This window comes from Alosa pseudoharengus, unplaced genomic scaffold (genome assembly GCF_046254945.1).
Source record: "Alosa pseudoharengus isolate Yale_2024_CS ecotype anadromous, Long Island Sound unplaced genomic scaffold, YU_APseudo_1.1 YU_APseudo_1.1_scf_27, whole genome shotgun sequence".
NCBI lineage: Eukaryota > Metazoa > Chordata > Actinopteri > Clupeiformes > Clupeidae > Alosa > Alosa pseudoharengus.
The window spans coordinates 484,648-501,097 of NW_027468704.1; the positions used below are offsets into that span (position 1 = coordinate 484,648).

Here is a 16,450-nt window from a genome sequence, read left to right on the forward strand (position 1 = left end):
ACTTTTGACACTTAAAATGTCCCACGGCACACTAACATCCTGTGTGAAGAAAAAATAAACATACCATAGCCTAAAATTTCAAATAATTCACAGATATGGCCTTATTGTGGCTTCTATGCAAGACCTGCTCAATAAAACAAGTGCCCTCTGTTTCATTTGTAGGTGACTATATCTAATTTAATTGTTGTTATGAACTGGATATGTGATGATTCTGTGAATACTGGATATGGGGACCCCGTTGTACAATGCCTGCATACCACAAATAGTGCAATCATACAATCAATGAGAGCATGTGGTTATAAATTCTTTGATGCAACAGTTGCTTTTCTGGACCAGTGAGTGACATTTGGGTAATTTCCTGCGGCACACCTGATGATCTTTCACTGCACACTAGTGTGCCCCGGCACAGTGGTTGAAAAACACTGCACTAGCCCACCTCCACCACTGAAGTGTCAACGTTAAAATATTCACAACTCCACAAGGTACATATTGTGTATAGTAGCATCTTACCACTGTGATAAAATCCCTGCACTGTTAATGGCGTGTTTAGCTGTAGACATGTTAGTTTCACAATGTATCTAGTACAACACAGGAAGAAAATAAACATGGTATAATATCACATCATAAGGTTTATTGATGAGATGGACTCTAGGTAAACATTGTAATGTTCTTCTCCTAGCACCCTTAACTGCAGGCAACACGTGTCAAATGTCCTCAACAAACTGGATGTTTAGATGTCAGTGGATGTAAAGGTTAAGGCTTTATGGTAACTGTGGCATTTCACAACAGCAACAGATGTAGTCAAGTCAGACTGCAGATGCAATAATCAGCCTTATCAGAATACATGTGAACACATACATCCCCTACATCACTGCAGATGCAATAATCAGCCTTATCAGAATACATGTGAACACATACATCCCCTTATATCTTTGAGGTGAAATGGGATCGATCTATCAAACATTATTTTAAATTAAAGACTAATGTTAGTGTTCTTCTTCTGGCCACATTTACTGCAGTCAACACAGGTGTCAACGGTCCACAAAAATGTGGATGTTTGAATGTCAGTAGATGTTAAGGTATTATTAAGGCTATGGTAATTGATGTATGCACATAAGCTACTCCATCACTGCAGACACATATGGTTACAGCTGAGATGGCTTGCAGATCCATCGGCAAAACTGCATTCGATGTCAGAAAACACAAGTGGAGGGAAGTGCAGATCCATCCTCCAAACTGCATTCTATGTCTGTAAACACAAGTGGAAGGAAGCACACTACTTTTAAATAATAATAATAATGAAAAACATGCATAATTACACATATTTAGCACTGTAGGTGGCAACATCTGAAATATGAAGGTTTATAGTTTACTTGCCATAGTGGGGATATGGCCCTTGTACAGTCGACAAGGCCTCTAAACAGGAAAGGAATGGTCCGTCACTGCAGGTGCATGTGGTTGGTGCAAAAAATACATAGATAAAATGAAAACACATAATTACACGGATAATCTGAACAGTGGTTGATGCCATCTAAAGCATTCCACACGACTTCACAGAAAGTAGGTTTGAGTGAAGAGATTTGTAGTACAGCTACCTTATCCAGTAGTTTGCAGCTGTTGTGCATTGGTTGGTGGAGAGGCTTGCAGTATCCATCCTCCCAAGCTATATATTCACAACATGAAAAGATAAGAAAGATCAAAACATTTGAAATACTACAGGGGAGATGGTAATGTCAAATTAAAGAGTGGAGAGGCTTCAACCATGCCTACCTTAGTAGGACAGAGACCATAGAAAGAAGATTGAGTGAAGAGGTTTGTAATGTAGCTACCTCATACATCATACAGTAGTTTGTAGCTGTTGTGCATTGGTTAGCAAGGCCCCTCAAGAACAAATGAACCCTGTCACTGCAGGTGCATGTGGTTGGTGGAGAGGCTCCAGCACTACTGCAAAAATACATAGATGAAATGGAAAACACATAATTACACAGATGTTCTGAACAGTGGTTGGTGACATCTAAAGCATTCCACTCGTCTTCACAGAAAGTAGGTTTGAGTGAAGAGATTTGTAGTATAGCTACCTTATACAGTAGTTTGCAGCTGTTGTGCATTGGTTAGCAAGGCCCCTCAAGAGCAAATAAACCCTGTCACTGCAGGTGCATGTGGTTGGTGGAGAGGCTCACAGTATAAATCTTCCAAGCTATATTCACAACAGGAACAGACAAGAACAGACAAGAAATACTACATGGGAGATGGTAATGTAAAATTAAAGAGTGGAGAGGCTTCAACCATGCCTACCTTAGTAGGACAGAGACCAGGCTCTGTAGAGTGGCTGGCTATTTTATGTCAGCTGGTGGGGATCTCAAAGGAGGGTTGCCGTTTGTCCCCCCAAGCTACATTCGCCGTGGGGAGAGACAGGTAGGACAACCAGGGGGAGGTGAGTGTTTTGGCTCAGGTGGAAAGGATGGCAATAAAGACCGAGTCCAATCAGAATTAATTATTGTCATCATATTTTGTGTGTGTTTGAGGGAAGTCCAAATTTTACTATTGTCATATTTGTTTTGTAGTGGGGAGTCCAATCAAAATATACATTTACTGTTTGGGGGAGGGGTTAGAAATGAACAGTGCCATGGCTACCGATGTGATTATTTTTAATCTAACATAAACCCAAAGGCACATCAAGCGTCACATACAGTTTAACAAGTCTGAGCTGCCATCCTGTCTCACCCTACAGGAATATTGCCCTCAGACACTCCGAAAAAGCATTTAAAAAAATGTCGTTGCCCAAAGCGGTCAAATGAACATTGTCCCTAAGAAACAGCTCAAGCTTGTAAAAGCGTATGTCAGGGTGATGCACAATGACCCCGTTCAGACCCAAGACAAAGGTAGCCATTTCACTGTTCACCCACTTACGAGAATGCTCGATTCTCCTCGGACGTACAGATCCCCAGCGGCGTCTCTGGGTGATGGCCGAATAGACAATTAGCATTTTGGGGAAACGCCGATGGAGATTCTGTAGGTCCCGCTTCATCGCTGCGACGAGATGCAGAGACTTGAGCTTCCCCAAGTCGTTCCCGCCACAGTGAATCAGCAGGACATCCGGGGCGAATCTTCCTCTTAGCCAATTATAGAAGCGGGGGACAACAGAGTGCCACCGCATTCCACCCAAGCCAAGCCACTCAACCTGGGCACGGGCACCCAGGTTGCGCCCCAAGGTCCTCCTCGCTCTCTCCTCCCCACGGCGAATGTAGCTGCTCCCCAAAATGAGAGCCGTTGGTCTTCTACCTGGCAGAACATTAAAAAAAAAAAAACACTCAATGACATAGCAGACACCACACACACAACATCCTATATTGGCAATGATAATAATGTAGCTACTCCTCCAAATAAGAGCTGTTGGTCTACCTGGCAGAAAAAAAAAAAAAAAACTTCCTCAACGACATAGAAGACGACACTACACACAACATTTTATATTAACAATGATTACATTGAACCAGTATTGTAAAAATGTTTTGCTGATACCCATCGTTGAAGAATGTGTGTAATTCTGCTTGTTGTTCTGTTACTTAACCTGCCCTACATTAGACCCACCCTACCTGTAAACCCAGAACAATAAAATTAGTCAAGACTGCCTTGTAACTAATACAATAAATTGGCCATTTCAACATAGCCTAGGCAAAAACGTCACTCACTGAACAGCTGCCAGCCTTTGATAAAACGTAAAATATAATATTGCAATCTGGTCACCCTCTCGACCAAGACGAGGCAATAATTTATGGTTCTGATTTCATACTATGACACGGTCAATAAAAGACAATCGCAGAAGACAAAAAATGTATTGTAGGCTAATCTAACATTATCATCTGCCTGCTAAAAAAGGAGCAGTCTCTGCACAGTTCCCCGTTAAGGCTATTACAAGATGGCAGTCGACAATCGGGAGAGATGTTAACGTTAATCCAGTTTACTTGACCTTAACTTAACGTTACGTTACCAAAAATAAGCCCTCTCTATGGAGAGTGGCAGGTCAGTTAACGTTAAATCACTTACCATTACGGATAACTGTTCCACAAACCATTATCTGCAAGTAGATGAACAATTTTACATGAGAAGGTTGTTATTTAACTGTTGAAGAAATAATGAAGCTGTAATGACAACGTTTTACTTATAGAACCTATTAAGCCTTATCTAGCATAGCATATTCCACCAATGAGCTAAATTAATGTTAACTTAGCATCGCTGTGTTTTAATTTCAGAAGACGTTAACGTTACTTCAGCTAACGTTAACCTAGCCAGTCTTGCTAGTTTATGAGCTACATTACCAGTTAATGTTTGTAGCAAATGGGCCTTAACATGCGATAAATCTTCGATGTGGGCATGCACGCTATCATGTTAGGAATTGAGTGATAAACCATTTTATATTTCGGAGCAATGTAAAAGTAACGTTCAAGTTAATTACATTTATGCCAACGTTTTATCTATGCTGACTGACTGATACAGTAATCCTAACATGTCATGACGAATATTAGTTCACAATAACTTCACATAACATTCACAATAACTTAACTTAATTGAAATGAGCATTTAGCTTACTTACAGCAAAATTCGTTGTGTGGTCCAGCGCGCCAAAGTAACTTTACCTCAGAAATTATGAACACGTTAGAAGAGAAGGGTGAGGGAGGGGGTGAGGGAGGGGGGATAGAATCTATTATTCGCTCATGATTGGTTGATTTTTGCAAATTCACCTAGTAACCTCAAGGTGTTTGGTTAATGATTGGCTGGAATTCTCGAGAGAGCATATAGTCACAAATATTCCCTTTATCGATGTCATTTGCTTGACACCATTTTGCGAGCGACTTCTGAGAGATTTTCTCTGGCAAGCGACTGATTGAAAGAGCATTTTCTCCAGACTCCAACAACTTCCATTACACAGCACATTCTCATCAGTTGGAAGACAAGGTAAGTTATGTGTCTTCTTTATTATCTCGTTATTTGATGATATGGAAAAAATAATTTACTTCATTAATTTACTTCAGTGTCTGCTTAGGCTATGCCTATTAGCCTTATTATTGGTGGCTTTATATATAGCAGCTACTTGAATAATCAGTGTTGGAAAAACTCATAAGTCCTTTAACATTTAATGTTCCACTGAAGTGTGTACCTAGGTAGCATTACTTGTGTAGCGCTTGCAGGGGCGGCTAACGTTAAGCTTAGCTTACCGTAAATGAGGCAACGCCTAGAAACTTTACAGAAAATATTAATAAATGTGATATTTTAAAAACCAATTCAGTATTTGTTTTTCCATGTATCCGTTAAAAGATTTTCGTTATTTCATCCCTGCATTTACCTACTGCGTCTTAGGCTAGAAATAGCTGACTGCTTGACTGTGAGGGCTACTGTACACGTGGGCGTGAACGTGTCAGCAGCATGGGGTGTCCATTTTTATTTCGGCTCACTTACTGCTCACTTCACAAAAATAATTTAATCTTTTTTAGGCCCGCCTTCGTATGTTATTGTTGCATATTGCTGAGTACATTTATCCTTAATATATTTAGAATAGGGCCTACATTGTATGAGATAATATTGAACCACTCCTAAAGAAACTGGACGTAAAATGATGTGCAGTGCATTAAGATACGTGCATAGGCCTGATGTGTGGTGCTACCTTCTGTTGAAAAAGTAGACCATGTCTTAGTTAAGATATGACCACTCAAACAACATACGAATGGTACTCTTTGTGTATTAAGTTGTACATATGTGAAAAAAGTCTCATGCAACGTCCACATTTTATAGTATAACTTGTTTTCGACAAACTGCTCACTTCATTACAATAATTGAACCTTTGTCAAGTCAATGTTATTGTTACTAGGATACATTTATCTTCATTTAAAAGAGAGAGCCTACACTGCATAAAATAATAATGGACCACTCCCAAACAAACTGATGTGATGGTGCCATCTTCTGGTGAAAAGTAGCCAATGTCTTAGTTAAGATATGTGATCACTCGAACAACATAAAATTGATAGAGGACTCTGTGTATTGAGATTTGAAGCCTCAAGCAACATCCAAGTGCTATTGTATACTGATATAATTGTACTCATCAGCAAATAACAATGTGATAAAGTGCTCATCACATAAGCCCACAAATCTATGACTTGTCATTTATTTGTTATGTCCTTCACAGATTGAGAACTGCTATTGCGGAGGCCACATTGGTGAGTTCAAACTAATTTGTTGGCATTTTACACATCGCTGGGTGCAACAACAGGATTCTTGGTGAAAAGGTAGGAGTACTGGTAAGTTCTATTTATATTGACTGCTGTTTAGTAGGGAGGTAGGTTCTTTTTACAGATTGCAGTTTGCATCTTTTGTGGTTTAAATTTTGCGGTTTAGTAGACAGGAGTAATTACCCACCACCAACATGCCTCGACGGTCAAAAAAATCTCGCGCTAAAAAGGAACAATTGCGCAACAGGACATTGCTCAACAACCCAGTAGTGACTGCCAATACATCATTTGGAGATGCACGAGAAATTTCAGTGAGAGCCTCATACTCCCAAGCAGATAGCAGGTTTTCAAGTTTCAGCAGAAACTGCCAATGTGTTGCAAATTCACTGATGTTTCTAGCTTACCTGCATGAGACACAGGAAATGGATAGAGAGAAGTTGGATTACGTTTTGATAAAAGGAGATGAATTGTACTGCCAAATTAGACGCAACTTGATGGCCAACAACAGGTTTGTTGGTATGCTTCTCAGTTTGGATGACGTACCAAATATAGTGACGACTGATCAAGGACATTACATTGTAATGAAGTCCACCCAAGAGAGTGGATGTATGCTTCAAGATGCACCTGAAGGCTTGGAAGACTATTTGAATCTGACACAAAGACTTGAAAGGCTTGGAAATGTGTATTCACATGCCTTGCTGCTAGTCGGCGCTCTTTGCATCAGTGTTTTCCGAGACAGTCATGGTCGTTATGGATTTTTCGATCCACATAGACGCAATGCAAATGGAACGGATTTTGAGGAAAACGGGAAAGCTGTGATGGTTTCTTTCCACACTGTGGCTGATCTTTCAAACCGACTCTTAAAGCTGTTCTACCAATCCAGCATTGAGCTTCATGATGTAGAACAGTATGATCTTTTACCAGTCTGTTTTCAAATGGTGACATCTGAAGATCATGTAATGGATGTGAGTGCAGCAGAGAGTGAACAGGTTGGTGTGGCAAAGGATGTCAATATAGCGCCTAAGGTTTTCCAGAAACTTGGCAAACTTCAGAGGATAAGAGCTGCCAAAAAACTGAAGAGACTACAGAACGCACAGAGGTGCAAGAAGACACAAGATGAAGAGAAGAAGAAAAAGATGATGGAGAAAAGGCTGCGCAAAATTGATGCAGACAAGAAAAGATACGGGCTGAAGAGAGATGACCTCAGGACACAATATAGGATGAATGCTGACATCCGTTTAAAACATAACGAGTGCCTCAGAGAAAGATACAGGACCAACGCTGCCTTGCGGTTAAGGAAACGACAGCAAATCAAAGATTGTTATAGAAATAACCCTTGTTTCCAGCAGAGGAAGAAACAGCAGATGAGACAATACATCAGAGATCAATACAGGGATGACCATGCTTTCAAAGAGAGACAAAAACAATACATCAGAGATCAATACAGGGATGACCATGCTTTCAAAGAGAGACAAAAACAATACATCAGAGATCAATACAGGGATGACTGTGCTTTCAAAGAGAGACAAAAACAATACATCAGAGATCAATACAGGGATGACTGTGCTTTCAAAGAGAGACAAAAACAATACATCAGAGATCGATCAATACAGGGATGACTGTGCTTTCAAAGAGAGACAAAAACAATACATCAGAGATCAATACAGGGATGACTGTGCTTTCAAAGAGAGACAAAAACAATACATCAGAGATCAATACAGTGATGACTGTGCTTTCCAGGAGAGACAAAAACAATACAGCAGAGATCGTTATAGGAATGACCCATCTTTCCGCATGACCGAAATCGAGCGTGGGAGGACAAACTTTCAAATTCGTTCTGGCCAAGATGGTACGTTCCGCTCTGTACACAACATGATACATGGCCGACACTTTAAATTGAGACGAACCAGGGACCTCAAAGCCTTACACAGCATAAGGTGTAGCGACCGTATCAAGAACAAGTACAGAAACCTTGTGGGATTCAGTGTTGGACAGGTCAGGATGGATCCACTGATGAGAGCGGCACAATCATTGTTTGAGCTGAACGTACAACAAGGACCAACATATATCTGCACAGTCTGTCACAGATGTTTGTTTGCAAACCAGGTGAGGCAATGTCAGCCCTCAAAGTATTCCAAAGACCCTGAACTCGCGTCCATGTGCATAACAGGTGCTTATGTTCATGTGTGCGAAGACCGTTGCACAGATCAAGGTGAGTGTATATTGCCAGAAAGGAAAGAGGAGTGGATTTGTCACAGCTGCCACGAAAACGTAAAGTCTGGTCGTCTGCCACCTATTGCCGTTGCAAATAATCTTGAACTTGACCCCATACCAGACGAGTTACAAGGGCTGAATGTACTGGAGAGACACGTCATCGCCAAGTTTATACCTTTTGCAAAAATCATCTCTCTTCCAAAGGGACAACAACGGGCAGTGCATGGATCAGTAGTATGCGTACCTTCTGAGATTGAGTCCACTGTTCAGTCTTTACCCAGACCACCATCTGAATCGCAACTTCTGAGGGTGAAGTTGAAGAGGCGTCTACGATACAAAGGTCATTTTCAGTTTCAGAATCTGGACATGAGGAAAGTACGAACTGCCTTACTGAAACTAAAGGATATTCATTCAGAATATAGAGGGATCTCTTTGCGCGAGGATACAGAGGATGACTACCTTGGGACGACAGAATTTGCACCCGCAGAGAACAATGAGGAAAATGTTGCAGATGAAAATGCTGCCGATGAAAATGAAGAGGAATGTCCAGAGGGTGACTCTGAGGCTGAAAAACAACCAGTTGAACAGGATGACGGTGTTGCGCAACAGCACGCGATTGCTTTCGACTCGTGTCTTCAGCCAGCTGATGTCGGACAAGAATTGTTGTCATTCGGAGACAATATTTACTCAATCGCACCTGCAGAAGGCAATCAACCAGTCAGCTTTTTCAAAACGCCCAAGTTGGAGTCCATGGCGTTTCCGGTGCAATTCTGCACAGGCAGAAACACCTTGGATAAAGCTGACCGACCAACAAAGATTTCCCCAAGCAGATATTTCAATGCAAGGTTGTTCAGTGCTGACAACCGTTTTTCAATGGACACCAATTACATTTTCTTTGCCCAGTTTGTGACAGAAATGCATCTTGCCATGTCAAGCATGTCAATTCAGTTACGCAAAGGCAAAGTACTGACCAAGGATGGACGCAAGATAACTACGTCGTTGTTGAAAGACCAGGATGAAGTGCAGAGACTCGTTAGACATGGGGAGGCCACAAGATTCATGCAGCCTTTAAGAGGAACTCCTGCCTTTTGGGAAAAGACAATGAAGGACCTCTTTGCATGTTTGAGACAATTGGGACTGCCAACATTTTTTTGCACTTTCAGTGCTGCCGAGATGAGGTGGCCAGAGATAATTGAAGCCATCAAGAAGCAACAAGGAGAAACCGTAACCGCTTCTGAATTGGACTGGACAACTAAATGCGACATCCTGCGAAGTAATCCTGTGACTGTAATAAGAATGTTCGAAAAGAGGGTGGAGGCTCTGATGAGGGATCTGATTTTGTCACCTGCTCAACCCATCGGTGAAGTGGTAGACATGTTTTACAGAGTGGAATTTCAAGCACGAGGATCAGGCCACATCCATTGTCTGTTTTGGATTAAAGACGCACCAAAGTTTGACGATGCTCCTGATGAACAGGTTAGTGCATTTATTGATAAGTACATATCGTGCCAACTGCCCAATGAAAATATGGATCCTGAGCTGCACAATATCGTGAAGGAAGTTCAGTCTCACAGCAGAAACCACACAAAGTCGTGCAAGAAAGGAAATAAGCATTGTCGCTTTGGATTTCCCAAACCACCCGCAAAGTCTACCTTCATAACTAGACCACTTCCATGTAAGCCAGGTGAACTAGGACCAAAAGGACAAGCAAGAACCAAGCTGAAGTCTGTTTGGGATTTGCTACATGATCCAACAGCTTCATTCAGAAGCACAGAAGACATCCTTTCACAGTGCAACATGACCTATGAAGAATTTTCGTATTACGTTGAGTCAATGTCCGAGAATAGTGCTGTGATAATGAGACGTGATCCCAAGGACTCCTGGATTAATGCCTATAATCCACATTTGCTCAGAGCATGGAATGCCAACATGGACATTCAGTACATTCTGAATCCCTACAGCTGCATCATGTACATGTTGTCATACATTACCAAAGCTGAGCATGAGATGAGTGAATACCTCAAAACCATTGTGAAGGAATCAAGCCATCAAAACGCCTCTGACATGGAGCAAATGAAACAGATCATGCAAGCGTATTCAAAAAACCGAGAGGTCAGTGTGCAAGAAGCAGTCACTCGCGTTTGCAGCTTGAAACTTAAGTCTTGCTCGCGTAGTGTTATTTTCATTCCAACTGACGATAATGCATTGAAGATGAGCCTACCCATGAGATGTCTCGAATCAAGAGATCCTGATTCAGACAATGTATGGATGACTGGATTGCAAGACAAGTACAAAGCCAGGCCCCCGACTGATGAATTTGAAAATATGTGCATGGCCGACTTTGCGTCTACATACAGGCTTGTCTATGGAAGACAGAAAGATGGTAAAAATGTCATACCACTTCAAGACAACGTGGGATTTATTCAGAAGAGGACAAAAGGCAAATGTGCTGTCATCAGGTACGCACGCTTTTCAGAAAAGAAAGATCCTGAAAAGTACTACGGAACCCTACTGAAGGTATTCATGCCGTACAGGACTGAATATCAGCTCAAAATGCCGCCATTTCATACTTACGAATGCTTCTACAAGAGCGCAGGTGTCAAACTCCTGGGTACGGAGATAGTCACACCTGTTTACAAAATCGTGGAAGAAAACAGGGTACGGTATGAAAAAGAAAGCGATGCCGTTGAGCGTGCCATCGAGGACTTTGCGGAGAAGGGACCCATTGAGGATGCATGGGCCTGTTTTGCTCCCAACACAGAACTCATTCGAGTCGAAGCTGTTGCAGAACGCCAACCAATGGACACAACAGAGGAAAATGAGCAAGATGACGTTCCAGAATTCAGAAGAAAAAAATCTGAGGGTAGAACGGCAGTACCACTCATGGAGTGCCCAGTACTGAGCTCTAGGGAGCTGCGGCAGATGTACCAGAGCCTGAATCAAACACAAGCTTCTGTGTTTTACAAAATAAGAGACTGGACTTTGAGACTTATAAATGGACAAAGACCTGACCAGTTCTTTTATTTTGTTACTGGTGGAGCTGGCACTGGTAAATCTCATTTGATCAAGTGCATCTACAATGAAGCAACAAAGATCTTGAGAAGATTGCCCGCAATGCATGAAGAGGATGACATATCAAGACCAACGGTTCTACTAACCTCTTTCACGGGAACTGCTGCATTTAACATCTCAGGAAACACATTGCATTCGGTGTTGAAACTTCCAAAGGATCTTAGACCACCGTATCAAGGACTTGGGAATTCATTGGACGAGATAAGGATCATTTTGTCACGTCTGCAAATGATCGTTATTGATGAAGTGTCCATGGTGTCAAAACAGCTGTTTGCATATGTGGACCAAAGACTTCAACAGATTAAAGGCAGCAAGAAACCCTTCGGTGGCATTTCTGTTTTAGCAGTGGGAGACTTCTTCCAGCTGTCGCCAGTTGGAAAGGCAAAGGCACTGTGTGTCTTTGAGGACCACACAGTTGATATTTGGAAAGATAACTTCCAGATAATCACACTCACAGAAATAATGAGACAGAAAGAGGATGCTGCATTTGCCGAAATGCTCAACAGGCTTCGTGTTAAAAAGAAAAAAGAGCCACTACTGGACTGTGACCGAGCACTTCTGGCTAGTCGCGTCTTTGCCAGAAAGGAGGACTGCCCCATCGACGTGCTACATATTTTCGCGACTAACAAGGAGGTGGATAAACACAACAGCGAGGTTGTGTTTGTCCTCAGTCCCAACATTATCCGTGTCGATGCAGAAGACCATGTAAAGGATGACCGTACAGGACGGATGATTAAGCAGGCCGCTCCTTTTCAAGGAAGCAAAGGAGATCTGCCCGATACGTTGTTGTTGTCCGAAGGTGCGCGCATTGTAATTACAAGGAATTTGGATACATCGGATGGCTTGGTGAATGGGACCTTTGGGAGAATCTCAAAGATCATCAGCAACATTGACAAAGATGGCAAGCCACATGTGCGGTGTATCGGACTGGATTTGGACGATCCCACTGCTGGACTCAAGAGACGCAATCAAAACCCTGGAAGTGGTGACAACGCTGTGTACATTGAGAGAGTGGAAGAGCGTTGCAAGAGAAAGGGCCTGGTACGCTTTCAATTCCCTTTGAAGCTGGCGTATTCTTGTACGGCGCATAAGGTACAAGGAATGACGTCTTCATCAGCTGTGGTTTCTCTGAAGCGTATTTTTGAAGCCGGCATGGCTTATGTCGCTCTCAGCCGAACCACCTCTTTGCAGGGTCTGCACATCATCGACTTTAATGAAAAGATGATTTACTGCAATGAAGAAGTTTTGAACACACTGGAGAGCATGCCAAAAGCAGACATTGACACAGTCATGCCACTTTTGCATGCGAAGACTGCTGCCAACGGATGTCTCACTGTAATCCACCACAATGTCGAAGGCTTACTTTGCCATGTTGATGACATAAAAAAACACCATGAAATCTGTCTGGGAGACATTTTGTGCTTCACTGAAACCCACATGTTTGGATCCGCTGTACCAGAAGAGGTACAACTGGAAGGCTACAACATGTACAAGAGGAACAGGGAAGTATCATATAGCAACTTCCCAGAATGGGCAAAACAAAAAGGTGGTGGTGTTGCAATATATGCAAAGAACCACATAAGCGCCCAAGCAGTGCAATATATAGTGGGAGTCACTGACTTGGAGTTTCTTGCCCTGAAAGTCAGACATCCAGTGCGAGCTGTAGTAGCTGCTGTCTACAGACCACCAAACTACAAGACGACGGACTTCTTAGCAAACCTAAAGAATCTATTGGATGGTGTTGAAATGATGGACCAGGACCATGTTATTATCTGTGGGGATTTCAATGAAGATCTCATGTCATCAAACGCAAAGCCTATAAATGATTTATTCACGCAGCGAAGATACACACAACTCGTACAGGGAGCAACGACCGAGAAAAACACACAACTGGATCTCATCTTTACCTCTCAGCCACAAAAATGCACATCATCAGGAGTGCTACATTCATATTACAGTTACCACAGACCTGTGTATTCTATATTTAAGGAGTGATTTCACTGTGTCTATGTTGCTGATTGGATCATAAACGGCCACAGCAACGAAGAGGAGTCTCAAAAGCATGGATCAAACGCATTCCTCAACAACAAACTGTCTCAATGGAGAAAAAAACTTAAAGTAGTCTCTTGGAACAGCCACACATCGAATGACAAAGGATACCAAAAAATGTTGCTGATTGGATCATAAACGGCCACAGCAACGAAGACAAACACGCAAAGGATTGTTCTAATTCCACCCTCAACAACAAACTGCCTCAGAGTGCAAATGGTTCAAACAGCCACACATCGAATGACAAAGGATACCAAAAATGTTGCTGATTGGATCATAAACGGCCACAGCAACGAAGAGGAATGTCAAAACATGTTTCTAACTCTGAAAAACTGCTATGAATCGCCTCACTGAAATCAGTAGTCATCTGGAGTACTTTTGAGGATACCAAAAATGTTGCTGATTGGATCGATCATAAACGGCCACAGCAACGAAGACAAACACGCAAAGTATTGTTCTAATTCCACCCTCAACAACAAACCGCCTCAGAGTGCAAATGGTTCAAACAGCCACACATCGAATGACAAAGGATACCAAAAATGTTGCTGATTGGATCATAAACGGCCACAGCAACGAAGACAAACACGCGAAGTATTGTTCTAATTCCACCCTCAACAACAAACCGCCTCGAGTGCAAATGGTTCAAACAGCCACACATCGAATGACAAAGGATACCAAAAATGTTGCTGATTGGATCATAAACGGCCACAGCAACGAAGACAAACACGCAAAGTATTGTTCTAATTCCACCCTCAACAACAAACCGCCTCGAGTGCAAATGGTTCAAACAGCCACACATCGAATGACAAAGGATACCAAAAATGTTGCTGATTGGATCATAAACGGCCACAGCAACGAAGACAAACACGCAAAGTATTGTTCTAATTCCACCCTCAACAACAAACCGCCTCAGAGCGCAAATGGTTCAAACAGCCACACATCAAATGACAAAGGATACCAAAAATGTTGCTGATTGGATCATAAACGGCCACAGCAACGAAGACAAACTTGCAAAGGATTGTTCTCATTCCACCCTTAACAACAAACCGCCTCAATCTAAGTGCAAATGCTTCAATGCTTTTTATGTTCTTGACAAACTGTTTTTGCAAAAAACAAAAAAAAAACAAAAAAAAGTTCTTTTACTTTCATGTTCTGTTGTTTGTTTCAGTCTTTTCATATATTTAGTTCAAACTAACACTAAACTGCATGCAAATGTTTGTCCTTGAGATGTGTATGTTGTCATCAATAATTGTCTAACATACAAGGGAATGTTCATTTCCCCATTATTAACACTATTTTCCATCTTGTCCTGTCTTACTGTTTAGCTCTCTGATAATTTTGTGGTATTAACACATTTTCTATCTGTATTGCCTAACAAACAAGGGAATGTTCATTTTCCCACACTAACACTTAGAGACGTCCCGTCTTGTCCTGTCTTACTAACACCCCACTCGTGGCCTGTACCTTGTCGTGGTGAGTGGGCTTTCAACGAAACAGGCCTTGCTTTTTCTACAAATTAACCTGTTTAGCTCTATTGCTTTCTCTACAAATTAACGTGTTTATAATTCTGTGGTATTACACATTTTCTATCTGTATGTGTGAAATTACACCTTTAGGCAAGGGACTTCAAACATGGACTGATGGTAAACATTGTTGTCTGGTTCGGGGTGAGTTTTGTATTAGCTTAACGTAAACATTAAATGAAGCCTATCAACTTATTTTCAGTCCTGTTTCATTACTAAACAGCAAAGATGTCATCACCCACTGTTCAAAATATCTCTGTAATTATGGGTTTTCCATTTTATGTTTGTATTTTTTGCAGTAGTTCTGGAGCGTACACCAACCACATGCACCTGCAGTGACAGGCCAGTCATTTCCTGTTGAGGGGTCTCATCGACTGTACAAAGGCTTTTCACTTCCCTTCACTATGGTAGGTAAACTACAACCCTGCATATTTCAGATGTTACCACCTACAGTGCTAAATATCTCTGTATTAATGTGTTTTCCATTTTATGTATGTATTTTTTGCAGTAGTTCTGGAGCCTCCACCAACCACATGCACCTGCAGTGACAGGCCATTCATTTCCTGTTTAGGGGCCTCATTGACTGTACAAAGGCCACTTCCCCACTATGGCAAGTATACTACAAACCTTTATATTTCAGATGTTGCAACCTACAGTGCTAAATGTCTGTGTAGTTATTCACGTTGCATGTTTATTATTATTATTATTATTATTATTATTATTATTATTATCATTAAAAAGTCATGTGCTTCCTTACACTTTTTTTCCTGACATAGAATGATGTTTGGAGGATGGAGCTGCACTTCCCTCCACTTGTGTTTTCTGACATCAAATGCAGTTTTGCCGATGGATCTGCAAGTCCTCTGCCCTGTAACTATATGCATCTGCAGCGATAGCTTACTTGCATACGTCTGTTGCTGTTGTGAAACGGCAGTTACCATATAGCCTTAATGTTACCTTAACATCCACATTTTTGTGGACCGTTGACACCTGTGTTGCCTACAGTGAATGTTGCTAGTAAAAAAACACTAACATCAGTCTTTGATTTAGAATAAATTATGTTTGATAGATCCAATTTCACCCCAAAGACATAAGGTGATTTATGAGTTCACATGTAATCTGATAAGGCTGATTATTGCATCTGCAGTAATGTAGTATCTGACTTGCATACATTTGTTGCTGTTGCGAAACCCCACAGTGACCATATAGCATTAACCTTTATATCCACTGACATCAGAAACATCCAGTTTGTTGAGGACATTTGACACTTGTGTTGCCTGCAGTTAAGGGTGCTAGGAGAGGAACATTACAATATTTACCTAGTCTTTAATTTAAAATAATAGATATAGTGTTTGATTGATTTCAATTTCA

General features: G+C 41.5%; 3 long non-coding RNA genes across 4 annotated transcripts; 1 reads left to right on the top strand and 2 right to left on the bottom strand.

The window, feature by feature from the left end:
• Positions 1–957: 957 nt before the first annotated feature.
• LOC143099299 (uncharacterized) lies at positions 958–1,788 on the bottom strand. The gene is made up of 4 exons (XR_012981476.1): positions 1,771–1,788; positions 1,596–1,663; positions 1,378–1,442; positions 958–1,249 (listed from the first exon to the last, which is right to left on the bottom strand). It is a non-coding gene; the product is annotated as an uncharacterized LOC143099299 (long non-coding RNA).
• A 1,325-nt stretch (positions 1,789–3,113) lies between these two features.
• Positions 3,114–5,158, bottom strand: LOC143099300 (uncharacterized). The gene is made up of 3 exons (XR_012981477.1): positions 4,592–5,158; positions 4,045–4,075; positions 3,114–3,282 (listed from the first exon to the last, which is right to left on the bottom strand). It is a non-coding gene; the product is annotated as an uncharacterized LOC143099300 (long non-coding RNA).
• Positions 5,159–13,987: 8,829 nt separating this feature from the next.
• On the top strand, positions 13,988–15,943 carry LOC143099298 (uncharacterized). 2 transcript variants are annotated; one of them, XR_012981475.1, is made up of 4 exons: positions 13,988–15,223; positions 15,379–15,486; positions 15,588–15,689; positions 15,856–15,943. It is a non-coding gene; the product is annotated as an uncharacterized LOC143099298 (long non-coding RNA). The 2 variants fall into 2 exon arrangements; XR_012981474.1 differs by having other exon boundaries at positions 13,988–15,486.
• The last annotated feature ends 507 nt before the right edge of the window (positions 15,944–16,450 follow it).